Source organism: Symphodus melops (assembly GCF_947650265.1).
Source record: "Symphodus melops genome assembly, chromosome: 21".
Taxonomy (NCBI): domain Eukaryota; kingdom Metazoa; phylum Chordata; class Actinopteri; order Labriformes; family Labridae; genus Symphodus; species Symphodus melops.
The window spans coordinates 18,618,497-18,635,997 of record NC_136711.1 but is presented as its reverse complement, the minus strand read 5'-3'; the positions used below and the strand labels follow the sequence as shown (position 1 = coordinate 18,635,997).

Sequence of the window (17,501 nt, the reverse complement as noted above, 5' to 3'; positions counted from 1 at the left end):
TATGACTTAAAAAAACCAAGCAAGAACACCAGCGACAAGATTTATTTCTTCTGTATCACTATGTGTGTAAAAACTGCGGCGGGGTAGGTGACAGACGAGGTGGTTCACACTATGCTGCGTGCAGCCTTTGTTTGCATCTTCTGAGGCAAAGATTCCCCGTGAGTGAAACATTCGACTGTTCAAAGAAACCGAATAGCATTAAGATACCGCTTTTGTCCACAGGGGGCGCCAAAATCCACGAACCGAAAGGTCCTCACAGGAGCTTTAATTTAAATCCCACAAAGATGTCAGTCAGTTTAGCTTGAGTTTCATCATGATGATTTTCATGTTATCTCCCCGTGATCGCACCTGTGCAGGATTCATAACTCACCAGGGATTCAGAGGAGATGATGAAGGTTGATTGTGTGATTTGATGTCCTCCATATCAGCCTCAGTGTGACGTTTGACTCTCCTGCACATATATTAAGCTACTGCTCATGCTAGCTCAGTATTTCCTGCCGCTTCACATCGAACATGCTCGACTGGGGAAACATCAACTAAATCTTTTTTTTTTTTTTGATGAACTCATTCGACGTGCAGATTAGATCACATTACCAGTCTAAATAAAGCACACGGCCTCAACACTCTCAGGTGTGCACGGTTGCAGCAACATACTGTGAAAAATAAACCCGAACTCTGTGGCACTCTGGAAATAACTTTACTGTTTTTTCATTGTGAACAAACAACATGTTTGGCCCTATTAGCTCCCTCAGGTTCACCCAGCAAACACGGCCATCGATTTCAGTAGCAGCGTGCGATGTGGGTGTTTTATGCACAAAGAAATACAAAAACAGCTTGTTTTTTTTGGGGGGGGGGCTCAGACTTTGAGATGTGCAATCTCTGCACCCAATAAACCCATGAAGGTGGATGAAATGCAGTGAGAGCCACTTCTTGGGTGCCTGTCCCTTTAAGACTCCCTTGCAGAAGCCCTTTAAAGATAACATGTCACTGATGAGATGTCGTTAAAACATGCAGGTACATGCCGTGACCACACTGAACGCCACACACGGTTAAATATAGAAGGCTGCAGAACACTCTGTGAAAATGCTAATATGCACCCGAGCCACCAGGGGACATGTCCTCTCCTTATTGTGTGTGACTTAACGTGACTCTGTGTGGCTTCATATGGACGATTCTGATGTTCGAATGTTGTGCCAAATGATTTCATTATTAGGAACAGGCTTTGCTGTGTTTCCAGGGAGTGAATAATTGATTATTGAACCGTCTCTGTTGGAACACAGACCTCTTATTAGGAATACAGTTGAACATATACAGCACATGTGACTGCTAATGGGTACACACACACACACACACACACACACACACACACACACACACACACACACACACAATCCTAATCATACTGTACAAGCCCACACAGTGAATTTGAAATGTTGTCAGATCAAGCCCGGCATGCTCGGATCGCTTATTTCAGTTCATCTATACCGCCCTACTGTACGTTTGTTGTACGTGTGTGTGTTTGTATTTTTTTAGGTTTTCATACACATTTCTCTGCAGCTTCAAAAAATCTGAGTCAGAGCTCCTTGCTTTTTTTTTTTTTTTTTTTTTTTACTGTAGATTAGAGGAAGGAAGGAAATTAGGAGGAAAGGAGAGCGAGAGAGAGCGTGAGCAGAAAATGGGTCAGACATCTGAGAGCCAGGCGTTCCTTTTTTTTCCTTTTCTGCAAAGGGTGTCGAGACTCTGTCCAATCACACCTCTTTTTCTTTTTCTTCCTTTTCTCTCTCTCTCGTGCTTTTTTCCTCCCTCTCCTCCCTCTTTTTCCCAACTTTCCTCGGCCAAGAAAAAGTGCAAAGAGAAAGGGAGCGTTATTATGCCTGGCATGTCTGCAGAGGACGGGCTTTAATTTGGACGTCACCCAGTTGATCAATCTCAACATTGGCTTGGTAACAGCGGTGTGTGAGTGTGTGTGTGTGTGTGTGTGTGTGTGTGTGTTTCAGACCACATGTAACAGCTAAGCTTTTAAACTATGCAAACCAGCAGATTGCTCTGAAAAGTAAAGCACAGTGGATTAATCCTGTGTGGAAATGACTTATTTTTAAACACAGGGCCGTGTACATGAATGAATTGGATTAGAGCTGGAATGAGCCTTAATGAAAAACACGCTGCGCTCATCTATAACGAAGTCAAAACAAAAAGAAACCGACTTCCACGTGTGACAGGAAGTCTGCAACAGGAGCGCTCGCTTCACCTGGAGAAAAAAAAACGGAGACCTGAAGTTGGCGCGTTGGACGAGAGCGACGCTAATGTGTCACGCTAGATCGTAAGCTGATTTGGAAGCTCGCTCGCTCTCTCTCTCTCTGTCTCTCTCTCTCTCTCTCACTCTCTCTCTCTCTCTCTCTCTCTCTCTCTCTCTCTCTCTCTGGCAAACACATGTACTCTGATGTACGATGAAGTAACTCAGAGTGATTTGCATAATATGCAAACAGATGGATGTGATTCAGCGGGCGGTTTGGCACAGTGACAGCCAGCCCGTAACATTTCCTGTTTGAGGCCTTTCTCTGGCATCAAGAGCACTTAGCCCACTTCTTTTAGGAAGGCCTGGATGCTGGCATGACAGCAGCCGTCTGAAACAGACTGCAGCCCGGCTCCGCTAACAAATCATTCAACAGTGCATCCCCTGCAGCAGGATTATTATTTAGTGACGGGCAGAAAGAGAAACACGTCCATTTGTTCTGTAAAAAGGTTAGGGCTAATATGAAATGGCAGAATAGTGAAAACGCCGGTTTTAGTTTACGTCAGCCCGAGGGGACGTCCTCAAACGTCTTATTTTCTGACTGCGGTCGTCTAAAATGTAGATATTCAGTTTATAAAAGTACGAGACCGAGAAAAACAGGAAACGCTAACATCTCAGAGGCCGACGCCAAACGTGTCGTTTGATATTCCTCACTTGAAAAGTTCTCTATTCTTGCATCTCCAACAGAGAAAACAACCTGGCAGAGGTTTGAACTAAAGGTAAGCTAGAAGATAAAGTCAGATAAAAGCCGTGCAGTGGAGACAAAAAGGATTTTAGTGTTTAAACTTATTGGCCATTTGTGCGTTTTTCATGCAGCAATAAAAGAAAAAACATCTTAAACTCATCCGACTAAAGTTACTAAAGTTCTTTTATTTGTAAAAGTAAGTAAGGCAATGGATAATTGATTTCCTCATGCTGCCCTGAAAGCATAAACTGTGGTCAAACATGCTGATGGTACAAGTGAACTAAATGAATGAAAAGCATCAGTGGTCCAGTTCCATTTAGAGAAGCTTGACGTTGTTTTTAATAAGACAGCTCTGTCCCAAACGTCACACTCACTTCTAAAGATTAACCATGGAAGCATCCGCTGTCGTCTTACAAAAGTCACTTCTTCTTTATTGTGCAGATTATGATTTGAGGGTGAGGCGTGAAGACGCTCAGTCTGCGGGATGGGCGTCGTAATGTGAGAGACGTCCTCTGTCAAACTTTAGTAGGAAACTGATTTACATTAGAAAAGACAAAATCACACGTCCTCTTGTTTGGGTTGAATTAGCAGACAGGTACTTGGCTGCTCTCTCTCTCTCTCTCTCTCTTGCTCGCTCTCTCTCTCTCTCTCTCCCCGTGCATACTCTACGACTTCCTCCCACAGTCCAGAGACTTGTTCGTCAGGTCAGTGGTGACTCGAGGTTGTCCGTAGCTGTGAGTGTGTCTGGTCGTCTGTCTCTACATGTCAGCTCTGTGATTGACTGGCGAACAGTCCAGGGTGTAACCCCGCCTCTCGTCCAAAGCATCCCCTCCAGCCCGCCCGCCCCCCGCACGTTAAAAGGCGTTCAGATGGATGGATAGACAGATACTTAGTGATTAAGGTTCACCATAAAGAATACATTTCAAAATAAAAGCAGGGTTGAATTTATACATCAAGTAAAGTACGCTCAGCTTGATAAAGTACAAATTTTGTTTTTATTTTAAAATGCAAATGAATGGAATTTAAAAAAATTGATCAATCATGAATACAAGTTTTTGATTGACAGCTCTAACAATTTTTTTTTTTTAATGTATACAAGTCCTAAAGTCCATTGCTCTTTTATTTTGTCTCTTTCAGAGAGAGTCAACATTGACTGTGGATTCAGCTGTTAGCCCTTGAACGTGAACTCTTTCCTCTCGTAAAAGTTCAACAGATGGTTACGTCCAATAAAGCATCAATCTCCCCAACAACGCTGCCAGTAACACACATTCCTTCATCCTCCTCCGTCCTCCCTGTCCCGTCCTATGAGAAGCTTTTCTCTGACTGTTGGATTCTTTCGATTGTCCTTCAGGGCTTGCCGTATCACCCCCCCTCGGTCAGTGTCTTCAGATGCTTTGAACTCGCTCACGCTCTTGTGGCAGAAAAGCACCTTATGTGTCTTCAGACAGATTACTGGAATTTGCTAGCTTAGCTTCAAAACGGTTCAAGGTTCATGAATTTGTCATTTTAATCACAGGGCTGCTTAAAGCCCATTAAACAAAACCTCTACAGTAATGTGTCCATTTCAGTCAGGACATAGTTAGCCTCGCTTAGCATGATTGAACCGTGATTTGTGTTTGTTCTTATTGGACAATTCAAACATGGCTCACGCCTCGTGTCCACGTAGCGTTTTTTCCCCCAACGCTAGCATCTTTTTTTAGTTGTTTTTACGGGTAGAGGATGTTTGCAGCAGAAAGCGGCCGGCGCCCAGCGTCTTTTCAACATGTGCTCCGCCTTCTTTGTGCGGCCGCTCCGAGCGCTCAAGTTTAAAAAAAAAACAAAAACGTTCAGCTTATCAAAAAAAAGCACTGCTGACATCACCAGCGCTTTTTATAACCAACCAATCACAAGGTTGAATCGCCGGTAGTCGTAATGTTGAAAACCAAAAACAATGGAGGAGAAGTTGGTTTTGGCTGTTTCTGTTTCATATTTATTTAATTATAGTAAGACTGAAATATGGAAACAAGGCGGTGATATTCCCCGTACAGTCGTCTCGTACGAATCGTGTTGTCCCCACATCCTCCTCGCTCCGAGTCTCATCGGACACTTCAAGTAAAACAGCATCATGCTAACGGAGGACTCCTTCAGCTGCCTGCTGAGACATGTTTGTCCCTTCTTGTCCCTTCTTGTCCCTTCTTGTGGTCAGAGTTGAAAATGGGCTTCAGTGAACATCTAATTTCCTGTAATGCCTTTAAAACCTTACCGTGGTCCCTGTACCTTAATCTGTAGCCGCCATCTGTTTAACCTCAAAATCACTATGTTGCTGCAGCGTGTTGTTGTGCACTGAAGCGAGTCACAAGACGAGGACTCGTGTCGATCGTCCCACTGAAAACAAAATCATTCACTCTCTCTCTCTCTCTCTCTCTCTCTCTCTCTCTCTCTCTCTCTCTGTGTGTCGTCTTAGCTCCAGGGCGAGCAGAGCTTATGTTTTCCTGCTCCTCCATCTTTCTTCCCGGATACGTGTGTTTATTTTGTCATTTTTCAGCGAGCGCTAACTCGTCTCCGCGGCGGTCCGCGTTAACGTTGATAAACTGAACTCGTCCTGCTCTATCTCGTGCGATCTCCTTTTTGCTTATCTTACATTAGCTCGGACAAACGACTGAAGCGATGAGCTTTTTCCTCGAGTGATTATTTAAAGGCTGTAAAAACACACCAGACTCCCCCGGATCGGCGTCACAGAGACTAACGTGCACTGCAGTTATTCTACATGCGACGTCGTCTTTCTGTTCTTCCCCGCGCTGATAGAATACGAGAATAATCGCACGTGTGGAAAGTGCTTCTTTTTGATTTTCTTCTTCATCTCCCGAACACAAACTTCACTTACATAACAAACTCGTTCACATCGGTACCTGATAGATCAAAGTAGAAGAAGAGAAGATTATGAATCCGGCCGCGGAGCTTTTATAACCCTGACAGCTTTTGTTTGGGATACATTTCGGCCTTTACCTCAGAAGTATTTAGGTTACGATACTCCGCCCCGGCACTCAATAAGAGGCTTTTCACATGTTGCCTCACAGCAGCGCTGAATCCTTCATGCACGTTCCCTACTTGCCATGCTTACCTGTTGGGCTCTCCAGTCTTTCTAAATGAAAAACACAGGACATATACTGTGGATGAGCACTGTCAGGGTTGACCCTGCCCTCAAGCAGCTGGCCCTCTGATCCGTCCCGCCTGTGTCCATGCATATTTATCCCTCCCCGGGTGGCTGAGAGCAGGCTTAGCATATGGATTAGCCCGGGAATCAGATGCATGGCTGCACTGAAGCAGCACAGCCAGTGATGAAAACAAACCAGTGCTGATATCGATCAAAGACACATTTAGCTGAGTACCCGACCGTGGACCTGAGTCATGACACACGTGGAGCTCAAATATCACTTTCATGAACCCTCGTCCGAGTGGGCTTCGTTTGATATGAAACATCATCATGCAGTGTTTCCCAAAGAGTGATGCAATATGTGTGTGTGTGTGTCGTTGTTTGTCTCCAGACCACGTTCTGAAGGTCTCGTCTCGGGCCTCAAACTGGGCGGTTTGTCCACGTCTTCTCTTTCTAAAACAAATATTAACTTTAACTCATTCATAGTAATTAGATTTGTTTCCTCAGCTCACGGCTACGACCTTCCCCGCGTTCCCGTCTGAGCGAGTGACACGTCTGCTGCATGCAAGATGACGTATGTGGTATCTTGGTCTCGGTCTTGTCTCGGTCTGGCCCTGCCTTGGTCTTGGTCTTGGTCTTGCTCTTGTCCTGGTCTGGCCCTGCCTTGGTCTTGGTCTTGGTCTTGGTCTTGTCCTGGTCTGGCCCTGCCTTGGTCTTGGTCTTGGTCTTGTCCTGGTCTGGTCCTGCCTTGGTCTTGGTCTTGGTCTTGGTCTTGGTCTTGTCCTGGTCTGGTCTGGTCCTGCCTTGGTCTTGTCCTGGTCTGGCCCTGCCTTGGTCTTGGTCTTGTCCTGGTCTGGCCCTGCCTTGGTCTTGGTCTTGTCCTGGTCTGGCCCTGCCTTGGTCTTGGTCTTGTCCTGGTCTGGCCCTGCCATGGTCTTGGTCTTGGTCTTGTCTCGGTCTCGGGGCACTTTGCTCTCCGGTATGTCTTGGTCCTGGTCTTGGTCTTGGTCTTGGTCTTGGTTAATGCGGTCTTGACTACAACACTAGAGATCAGATCATGAATGCAGAAACCCCACAGTGACGTCTTAAAGGCTGTAAATGAAACACAGCTGGATCAGCAGGCTTCAAACTGCAGCGTCACCAAACATGCGTCTGTCTGTCGTCGAGGCCGACGTTCAGCTCTCACCATGTAAATGTTGTAAACACACTGAGAGATACAAACATTGTCGGTTGTTGCTCATCGTTCTCGGACCAGTAAACTGGAGTGAAACCAGCAACCAGCCGGGCGTCCAGTCTCCTGCTCAACAACACCCACGAGCACCAGACGGAATCATGATGTGCTGACTCAGAACCTTTGTGTGCATCCGAGAGGAATCCATTCATGATCTGCTCGATGACGTGGGGGGGGGGGAGTGGCCCGGTGCTGCACCGCCTGCCAAGTCTGCTGGAGAGGTGACAGTGTCATGGTGCTACTTGGCTGAGTGTCATCAGACTGTGATACAACAACCTGGGGAAAATAGATCTGCTCACCTCATGATGCTATTTTTAGTCCCGAGCGGAGCGAAAGCAATTTCACGAACGATGGAGGAAAAAAAAAAAAACCCAGCACGTCGGAAAAAGACGTAGAATTGGATTTCATGTCACGCCGTGATAAACGAAGCACAGAGATTAAAGAGCACACAGGTCGATGACTTAATGAAGGAACAGTTCTGTCTCTGCGTGCGTCTGTTGTCTTCATTTATAAAACACACAGATTCATATTTTAAAGGGACGGCTGTGTGGAAACACCAGGACGAGCTGAAGCATTAGCGGCTTGCGTTCCTTGTTTGACTTTGACGTACGTCCAGCATGCTCGTTTCAGGCTTCGTTAAAGGGACACTTCACCCATTTACATGAAGCTGTGTATCATTAGAAACATGGTAGCAGTGTTGAATGGTCGTGAATCCAGCCCTCATTTTGCCCTGAGACGAGAAAAATGGGTTTTTCTTTGCCTGGAAGTTTTCTTCATGTGATGCAAAAAGCGTCATATTGCATCACATGAAGAAAACTTCCAGCTTCATGCAAATGGGTGAAGTATCCCTTTAAATAGCTTTGGGAAGACGGTGAGCGTGCAGGACTGTAAGTGAGCACCAGACACTAAACACACATGCTGTTATTGGAAAGATGACATATTTGACAGCTGCCTCCACTCATTTCTTCATTTCATGCAGATTTCTTGCAGATTTCTCGCTCAGAATTGACGGAGCTGCAATAATCATGTATCGCTTAACATTTGGACCCCTGACCCGGCGTTGACTCATCCAATCAAAAAAAACACCAGTTTTCGGTGCAGCCCCCTTTGAGTGACATTTTTACCAATACACAAACGCCTTTCTCATCCTCACCTCCATGGCACTCTTTAAGGCGTGACTGCTAATTATTCCCTTTGACTGTCCTGTTTGGACATGTGAGTCTACATAATAGGCCGCTGCTGTAAACTTGAGCTCGTGCTGCACGCAGAGTAAAGTATCCGAAGAGAGGACTACCTTCCCACCTCTCCATCACTGCATTCCTGATCTGATACGGACCGGAGTCCTGGCCTTTTGAAAGTCCAGCAAAGGTTCCTACTATAAACTCCCTTTGATTCCTGTTGCCAGCCTAAGCCTGAAGTTAGACACTTCATTTGGCTAAAGGATTAGACTGCTAAGCCTTTTAGTGGTAAGCTGGTCACATGAAAATCTAACATCAATTTGCATTGACAAGAAAAACCTCGCACCTCCTCCGGGGATTTCCGTCGAGCCCTGAGACTCCTCCCATGTCATCCCTGACTGTGCAGCGCTCTCATGCATCAGTGTCCATGTGGGTTTCCCCTCTGCAGGGCTGCGTCTTTGGATTTGGCTAACCCCTGTCTCTGTTTAGCCTGGATGTTTATTTTTTGATTTTTTTTTCTGGTCAGTTTCACAGATTGTCTCGTCTTCTTTCAGATTTCTGTGAGACCTACACCGAGGTGACCGCTGCAGTCGAACGTAAAGAAACCTCTGGAGGGAAGATAACCGAACTGACTCCCAAGGTAAGAGGCGTTTGCGCTCGCAGCTCTGCCGTGAAGTCGCGCACACAGTTGCTGTTTCTGCACACACAAATTAAGCGTGAAGCTCCATCAATGGGCTCAGTGTATAGTTACAGTGATACCTCCATAGTGTCACGAACTCTATAGCATGGCGGGCTGGTGTGGGTTGGTTTTATTTTTCCGTGCTGGAACACAGTGTCTGATTTCCACAGGTGCAGATATCACATGTGGTGTCAGCAGGGGATCCTATATGTACAGTATAGTTCATGAGAGATGTACAGAACATATGTGCAGCTCTCTTTTGGTCCGCTGTGACCGCTCAGTCATTCGGGAAATGATTAAAAATGCAGTTTAGTTAAATTGCAATATCTAAATGTCACAGGCTGCAGCTTTTTTCCCCCTGCAGCACGATGCACTTATTTACAAATCAAATGACCTGTCAGGAAAGTTTGCATATACTCAGATCAGCACATGGCCTCCTCACTGTGGAGAAGTCTGTAGGATGCAGTGTGCAGGATTCCACGCCGTGTCGTCCCTCAGCTCCGAGCAGCAGAGATGAACTCGTCCGGGTTCCTCCAGCGGAGCACAGAGAGAGAGAATCCTGTACTGTGCTGAACTTGAACTTTTTCTCCGTCTTACATCGTGGCTGACACGCTGTGCCTAACTGACAGCTCGCACACTTCTCCTCTGCACCGTGCATGAACACATGTGCAGCAGGATAGAGCAGATTTGGTTTAGTAAGGGTTTAGTTCTGACACTGTACTGAATCAGGATGCTTTAATGTTATCAAATCACCTGAACTGTCAACCTCAGTCGTCGTCATTGTTGTAACCAGAGGAGACGTTGGCGTTGTGTCGGACTTGTTGAACCGCACAAACATTCTGTTGTTGGATGTTTGTGAGTGTTTTATAGAGCTCACCTGAGCCAGCTGTGATTCTGCCCTGCGGCAGGAACATGATTCTCCGGGCTGCACGTGCTCCCAACGTTCAGAGCCGTCGTCTCTCTGGCTTTTTAAGTTCTACCTTTTTAGTGTGGCTTTTTCTGCAGGGAGTCCCGGCGAGAAGGCTGCTGTTTGTATGTGGCACACCTGTCAGCAGCACCCGCTCTCTCCCCCTCCACTTTGTCGTGTGAGTACATTTGACGTGCTCTGCAGGTGATCAGAGAGACCCCCGCTCGTACGTCACTCCTCTAAACGCACCGACTGAGCTGGGAAGCCTTCGTGCAGCTGGTTGCTGAGTCACCTATAAAAAGTCCCACATGAGGAGGCAGAGTCGTGGTTTTTAATCTTCCTTTAACTGAATTGCAGGGTAGCGTTGCATCCTTGCAGCGTCTGTCCTGCTCGTGTTTGCTGCTTCAAGGCGTTACTCGCTCCTCTCTGCACCACGAGCTTCATGAATCTGTGCAGATCTATTTTTACAGCCACTGACATTTATCTGCCACAGCTGATAGTATCTGTAAGTTAAACCAGAGGAAGTGGCTGTTAGTGCCAGCTGTCTGGTTTTTTTTGTATTCGATGAGTCTTTGCTGATGCAACAGCAAGATCCAAAAAAAACAGTAGCGTGCAGGAAATATTAGCATTCGTGCTCGTCTTCCCTTCTACACAGGCGACATGGATCAAAACCAAGAAGCTGCCGTCACACGGACGAGAGGTGAGCAGAGCTGCACAAACATCCCGCCCTCGTGCTTCAGGTGGGGAGAAAGAACGGGCCGAGTGTTTCCCTGCACAGCTGTCAGGCCGATCAGGAGACGCGCTTCCTTCGCTCCAGCAGGCATACTCACAAACACAGCCCCCCCCCCCCCCCCCCCCCCACCTGGGCACGAAAACCAACCAAACACACATAATCAAACGGACAAACATCCAGATGCGTGCTCTCACACACACGCTTACACACACATTTACATTCATACAAAGATCCTCTGTGAGCTCGGCTGACATTTATCTCCAAACACGGAGCGCTGCGGCCCTTCACAGCAGGTCGGACACGCCGGGAGCTGACTGTGAGCCAGACGTTGATTCACTTTTATTCTCCGACAGTTTGACTCACCACCTGGCCCGGGGTAATCCCAGCGCACGCTTTTGGACAGTCCCCCCCCCCCCCGTACTAAACCTCAATTTCAATCTGAATAAATTGAAGTTCTCATATGGCCATTCAAGCTCTGCCCGGCACGAACCGGAAGAGCTAAGCTTTATGAGCGTTAATGCGCCGCTGAGAGAGAGAGAGAGAGAGAGAGAGACACGCTGACATTTCAAATGAAACCATTACAGTCACAAAGATGTGGCTGCAAGCTGTTGCTGTATTAACGCTGTCTCCTTCTCCGTTTGTGACATTTGAGGAAGCAGTCTTCTTGGTAATCAATAAACAAACTTAATAACCTGCCTCGTGGCTCTCTCATGTCTAGACTGAACGGAGGAGCAGCGTTTGAGCTTCACTTCGCAAACAAGCTCGGGATTAATTAGCATGCAGCTAAGTGACCTTTTCCAGGAAGTGAGGAAACATAAGTGAATTCTGACGCTGGCTAATGCCTGCATAATTAGTTTGTCATTCAGTGTCGAGTCGACTTTCTCTGCATAGAGTCACCTGTTGGCTCCTGAAGAGGCGTCGTGAAGCACAACGATGGCCGTCGCCATCTTGGAAATGTCATGGCAACCTAACTTTCGATCAATCGCGCCAGTTTAAGCGAAACTCTCGGGATGAAAAGTCCTTCAAATGGTTTGGAAAAATATCCCTGTGCAGCTTTGACACCATAAAGAAATGAGCTAGTGTTGCTAATGATGCTGCAGTAAAAATCTGCATTTTAATAGAATTTTTTTTTTTTTTTTTGCAGCCTGCCTCAAGTGGGCTCTTGAGGAACTGCAGTTTTTTTTTTTTTTTTTTTGCACTTCCACATTGGCACCAGTTTGCCTGTTTGTTGTGACTCTCTGCTTTGCACTGTATGATTTTATATGCGAGCAGGATAAACAAGGTGCAGCTGTAATGTTAGGTTGAAGCGTCACAGAAAGCGAGTGGGTGGTATTTTATGAAACCGTGTGGTTTCTTGGACAGCTCTCTCATTCACTGAAAGGAAGTGGGTTTTTTTTTTTGCATCATCTCTGCAAAACACTTCCTGTTGTTATTTTTTTTTTTTTTGGTTGATACTCTGTTATTTCATTCACTCTCATGCGATGGCATCAGATGAGCAGCCGGGGCGTTGAAGACGCTCCCTGTCTGGGGTCAGATGAAAGGCTCAGGCGGAAAACTTGAAACCACAGTTGGCAGAGATTAGAAAGTGTTTGTGGTGTGATTTCAGGTTCCTGACTGTGATGCCTATAAATCCTCAGGGCTGCGCGCGCGCGTGTGTGTGTCAGTGATTTAGGCAGAAATGGGAAAACAGGGGGTGCAAAAAAAAATACAGGGGGTGCAAATTTTTTTCAGTGTCACTAACGGCGGCGCGGCGGTTATGTGCTCCCTAACACACTAGTTTTGAAGAAAACTGAATAAGTCTCTAAATGGTGCATTCTGTTCAATAAGATGCATTGTTACACGTTTTAGTTTTCACATTTTAGTTTTCCCAAGCTTCATAATGTTGATTTACTGTACAGCCCCTACCCTGACACACCCCATCATCATTTGACTGCAACTCACTTGGTTCATGTTGTCTAAGCCCTTTGTTGGCCCACTGCTTCTATCTGCACTTTCTTTAAAAAACAAACAACAAACACATAAATTCATAATATAATATTGTGTCATCCAGTAATAATAGATCCCTAGACCTTGATAAGTCAATCATCTGGAGCTAAACCCTGCAGTCCGTTGATTGGTTGAAAGAGTCGTCACTTCCTGTGTTACGTTGGTAAACAAAACTCCACCGTGTTTAAACCATTGACTGTAACACAGCTGATTGTTTACGTGTGTATTTCTCCTCACCGCACACAGCCTTCTCTGAAACAAAGCTGGATTGAGTTCTTGTAATAAACAGTCACATGCCAATGACAAAGTGGATGAACTGCTGGATGTTTCCAGCGTTGGTTTTGTTTATGTAGCGTTTTTCTCTTTTGTTGGATTTATTAGTTAGCGGATAGCTGTTAGCGGTTAGCTGCTACCATCTGACGCTATTTACATAGCGGCTATCGTTATCCTGACATTCCGCCTACCAAATAGGGCACGGGTGGCACCGTACAGAAACCCGTGTAGTAAGCACGTCTATTAAATGTAGATTTTTGCACGGCCTAGGTCAAGCCGTGCAAAAATTTCAAGGCCGTGTTTTTTTAAAATAGGCCGTGCAAAAAGCGGCTTCGCGGCAGGCTACCTAAATCAGTGGTGTGTGTGTGTGTGTGTGTGTGTGTGTGTGTGTGTGTGTGTGTGTGTTATACAGGCGTTGGGTGGCGTGCAATGATGGAACTAAAAGGAGAAACTGATCCATATGTGAATACATGTTGCGATGTCGGATGTCCACACTCAGCCCCTGCAAAGCTTTTTAAAACACAAGATACAAATATTGCTTCCTTTGCGAGAATCCGCACCGATGTAGGACACGCCCACCCGGATGCTTCTACATCTGATACAGGCTGATGAAGTCAGCCGTGAAGATCAAACAGCCATGGGAAAAACTTCCAGCAGACCTTAAAGTCTGTTTAAAAAAAGTGAATTGGTGAATCAGACTCTTTAAGTTTACAAGCACGATAAGAAGCTGCACGTTTCTGTGAAATCCTGTGTAGCTGACGGGCTTTGCTGCTTCAGTCTGCAGATGTGGCTTCTTTTTAAAGTGTTTTTCTCATGTTGTGGGAGAATGTGTATATCCGACCATGTCAGAAAGGATGCATCATGTGCAGGAGAGATGCTCCCTGTGAATATGTCTGCGTTTACAGAAGTTACATCTTATCAATGAATTCCTCTTCAGGCGGTCTGCAAAATGCAGCTCCTGTCGGATGTCACGCTGTGACACAGATCTGATCGTATCGAGTGTGATCCAGTTTCAAACTCACTAACAAAGACTTCTTTCTATGAACCAGACTGGACTCAAATGTTCTGAGTTCCTCGGAGCGATCCTGTTTCCCTGCACTGACTGTTAGTGTGACACGCTGTTTAACGTCTTTGCATACTGGACCAGCCGCCTCTGCTGCTCTGTGCGTGAAATGATTCATATCTGGTGTTTACCTGCGGCCCTGCAGCTTCATGTGAGATAGCAGGATGTTTGCACAGACACTGAGACGTTAACGGCTACCTGCAGTCATCGCTCTGCTGCCGGGTTCTGAACTTTAGCTGGTATTTACATGTTAGCGAGCTGTGCAGGGATTATTTAATGACCTTTTTTATAATTACAGGGTGTGGCGGGACTTCTGATCTCATCACAGACTGTGTTGTAAATGATCTGTGACGCATGCAGAGCCGCAGATAAACGACTACGACCGTTCAAGTTTGTAAAGCCTTCAGGTCTTAAGAAAAACACGGCAGACGTTTGGAAAGTTGAAGATTCTCAAAGTGGACGGTCGAATGATTTGAGGACGGATTCCCTTCGTCCTGATTGCGATGATCACGGACTATAGACTGGTATAGTAATGACGTATTTTTGTAGGCCAACCCGAAAAAATTTGTCTATGGGATTTTTGAATTGGATTTTGGATCATTGCAGAAAATAATCTCTGTGTCAAACACACTTTTCTGATACGTAGCTGTTAAGTTCAGCGGGATAATCTTTACAGATGAACATCATTTATATGAAGTTTGAAGAGTTAATGCAGCCGAGAGAAGTAAAAAGCTAACGTTATGCTACAAGCTAACTACACCGCGGTCGGTTTATTATGACGTCACGACCGTTATGCTTCATCGATCTAATCAGCGGATTTGACAAGCTAGCTAAATGTTAGCTTAATAAGTTGTTTATTAACCTAATATTTACAAGAACAGTGAAAAACATGACTAGAGGCCGTAAGGAGGATTAGGGAGAGAGTTCACGGCGTGATGACGTTTAATGTCTGTGAAAACCACTGTAGTTTCAGCTAGCTACTCGTTAGCAACCGCCGTTTAAAGTTCGCGTAAAAACTTTAAAAGTCACAAGTGGGGTCTTAGCTAACGTAGTTTATCTCGTCTAACAAAACGTCAACATCTCTTCAGCTTGTGTTAACCACAGACCTTATTTCAGGCGTCTAAACACAAACATTCAAAATCCCCACTTTTAGAAGTTAGAACCACGGCGCTAAAATGCTAACTCACTTCCTGGTTTTAGGACTCAAAACTACACCAGTCTATAGGACGGAAGCAGAAACCGCGCTTTCATCAAAAACGTCACCGATATCCATGTGATGCGTTCTTTGTGGTCACACTGTGGATGACGAGACTTTCACTCACAGGAACAGCTTCGAACATTTAAACTCCTGCGTGGATCCAGGTATCAGGATCAGCTCAGGTTATGTGCCTGATCGTGTCTCTGTGACATCTGATGCTGAGCGTCCTGCTGATGTCACGTATCTGATGCTGCTGCTAAAGGCTAAAGAACTCTTCATCCCCGTTTCTCCCTCTTCCTCTCCTGGCGTGTCTCCTCCCTCCTCGCTTCCTTAATCTTCACCCGAGGCGGTGTCAACAGGTGCAGCCGGGAGCGATATGAACACAAGTCTCTGCTCAAACAGTCCCCCCCCCCCCCCCTCCATTATACATACAGTGTGTCATGTAAAGAACAGGCCGCACATTCACGTGGAAAAGAGAGAAAACAGGTTCAAAGTACTCGACCCTCCAGACGCCTTTTCTTGTTAAACACCGGCCCGGCTGTGTTTGCTCTCCCGGCCCGAGCTCAGCTGTATAGGGTTCGAGATAAAGACAGCGTGTATGGCGCAGGCGGAGACCTCACAGTGTCTTTTCACCCCGGGCGCTGCGGGTTTACAAGTTTAATGAGTAACACATCAGCGTGGAGAAGTGGAGCTGCACGGTCCGTCTTCAGGCTCCCGCTCAGGAGGAGGACGTGCCGGAACATGCCGGATCGTCTCGTTCTTTAGTGGGGGGGGGAGAGGACGAGGACGAGTTAATGTTCTGTCACTCTATGAAAAGACAAGCTGCTCTAAATGTTGTAATTCTATATTTCAGGTTTGTAATTCTCATAATCTCCCCCCACTGTTGTTGTTGTTTTGTTTTTATGCCGTTGAATGTGTTTTTAGTTTACAGTGTCATGAAAGGTGCCCATAAATAAAAAGTATAATTATTATTATTATTGTTATAAACATAAAGTGTTTCACTGCGTTGACTGTCAGAAGGGACATGGAGGCGTTTGTACCTGTTGGGACTTTGTGAGTAAAATCAAATCTGGAGTTTAAATTTGAAGCCGTGTGGCCAACTGTGCCGTAAGATTTTCCAACATTTGAGTTTTCCCGAGTCTTTCAAGTGTTGCCAGAGAAGAAAAAGTGGACAGTGTGAACGTGTTTGACGTTTCGACCTCTCCGAGTCTGAAAAAAAACCCAGCCTCTGTGGCTGTGAGCTGGCATGTTTACGACGCCCCAAATTGCTCTAAACGTGGTTAGGAAAGCTCTGGATGCACTGAATGTATCCGTAATGAAGACCAGACTTCTGTTCCTCCAGGGGGCGAAGACATAAAGACATGCAGGAAGAAAAACACAAAGACAGAGATCTGAGGGGACACAGGACAGAAAGGACTTGCTGCTGGTGGTGCTGCTGGTGGTGCTGGTGCTGCTGGTGGTGCTGCTGGTGCTGGTAGTGCTGCTGGGGCTGGTGGAGCTGGTGCTGCTGGGGCTGCTGGTGCTGATTGTGCTGCTGGGGCTGGTGGGGCTGCTGGTGCTGCTGGTTGTGCTGCTGGTGGTGCTCGTGCTGCTGGTGCTGATTGTGCTGCTGGGGCTGGTGCTGCTGGTGCTGCTGGGGCTGGTGCTGCTGGTGCTGGTAGTGCTGCTGGGGCTGGTGGGGCTGCTGGTGCTGCTGGTTGTGCTGCTGGTGGTGCTCGTGCTGCTGGTGCTGATTGTGCTGCTGGGGCTGGTGCTGCTGGTGCTGCTGGGGCTGGTGCTGCTGGTGCTGGTAGTGCTGCTGGGGCTGGTGGGGCTGCTGGTGCTGCTGGTTGTGCTGCTGGTGGTGCTCGTGCTGCTGGTGCTGATTGTGCTGCTGGGGCTGGTGCTGCTGGTGCTGCTGGGGCTGGTGCTGGTGCTGGTGGGCAGCGTTGACCGGTTCAGGGTTGGCATTCCAGCTCTTTTGTTGTCAGGCCACAAATATTCCAGCGGTCCCGGCTCGCTCCTACTCCTCGGCCACAGAAATGAAGTGAACTTTGGAGGACTCCAATAAAGGCGGGGAGGAGTATTTAACGCCTGGGGTCAGAATCGCTGGATTGGCTTCACACACTGGACGCTGTTGTCGCTCTCCACGTGGTCCGCACT

At 46.6% G+C, this 17,501-nt stretch overlaps 1 protein-coding gene across 1 annotated transcript in view; it reads left to right on the top strand.

Moving 5' to 3' along the window:
• Positions 1-17,501, top strand: part of thrab (thyroid hormone receptor alpha b) — a 124,026-nt gene that overhangs the window by 12,916 nt on the left and 93,609 nt on the right. The window contains exon 2 of the mRNA XM_079334399.1: positions 9,075-9,160. The gene's annotated coding sequence lies outside the window, so the exon portion shown is untranslated. The remainder of the gene's footprint in view (positions 1-9,074; positions 9,161-17,501) is intronic.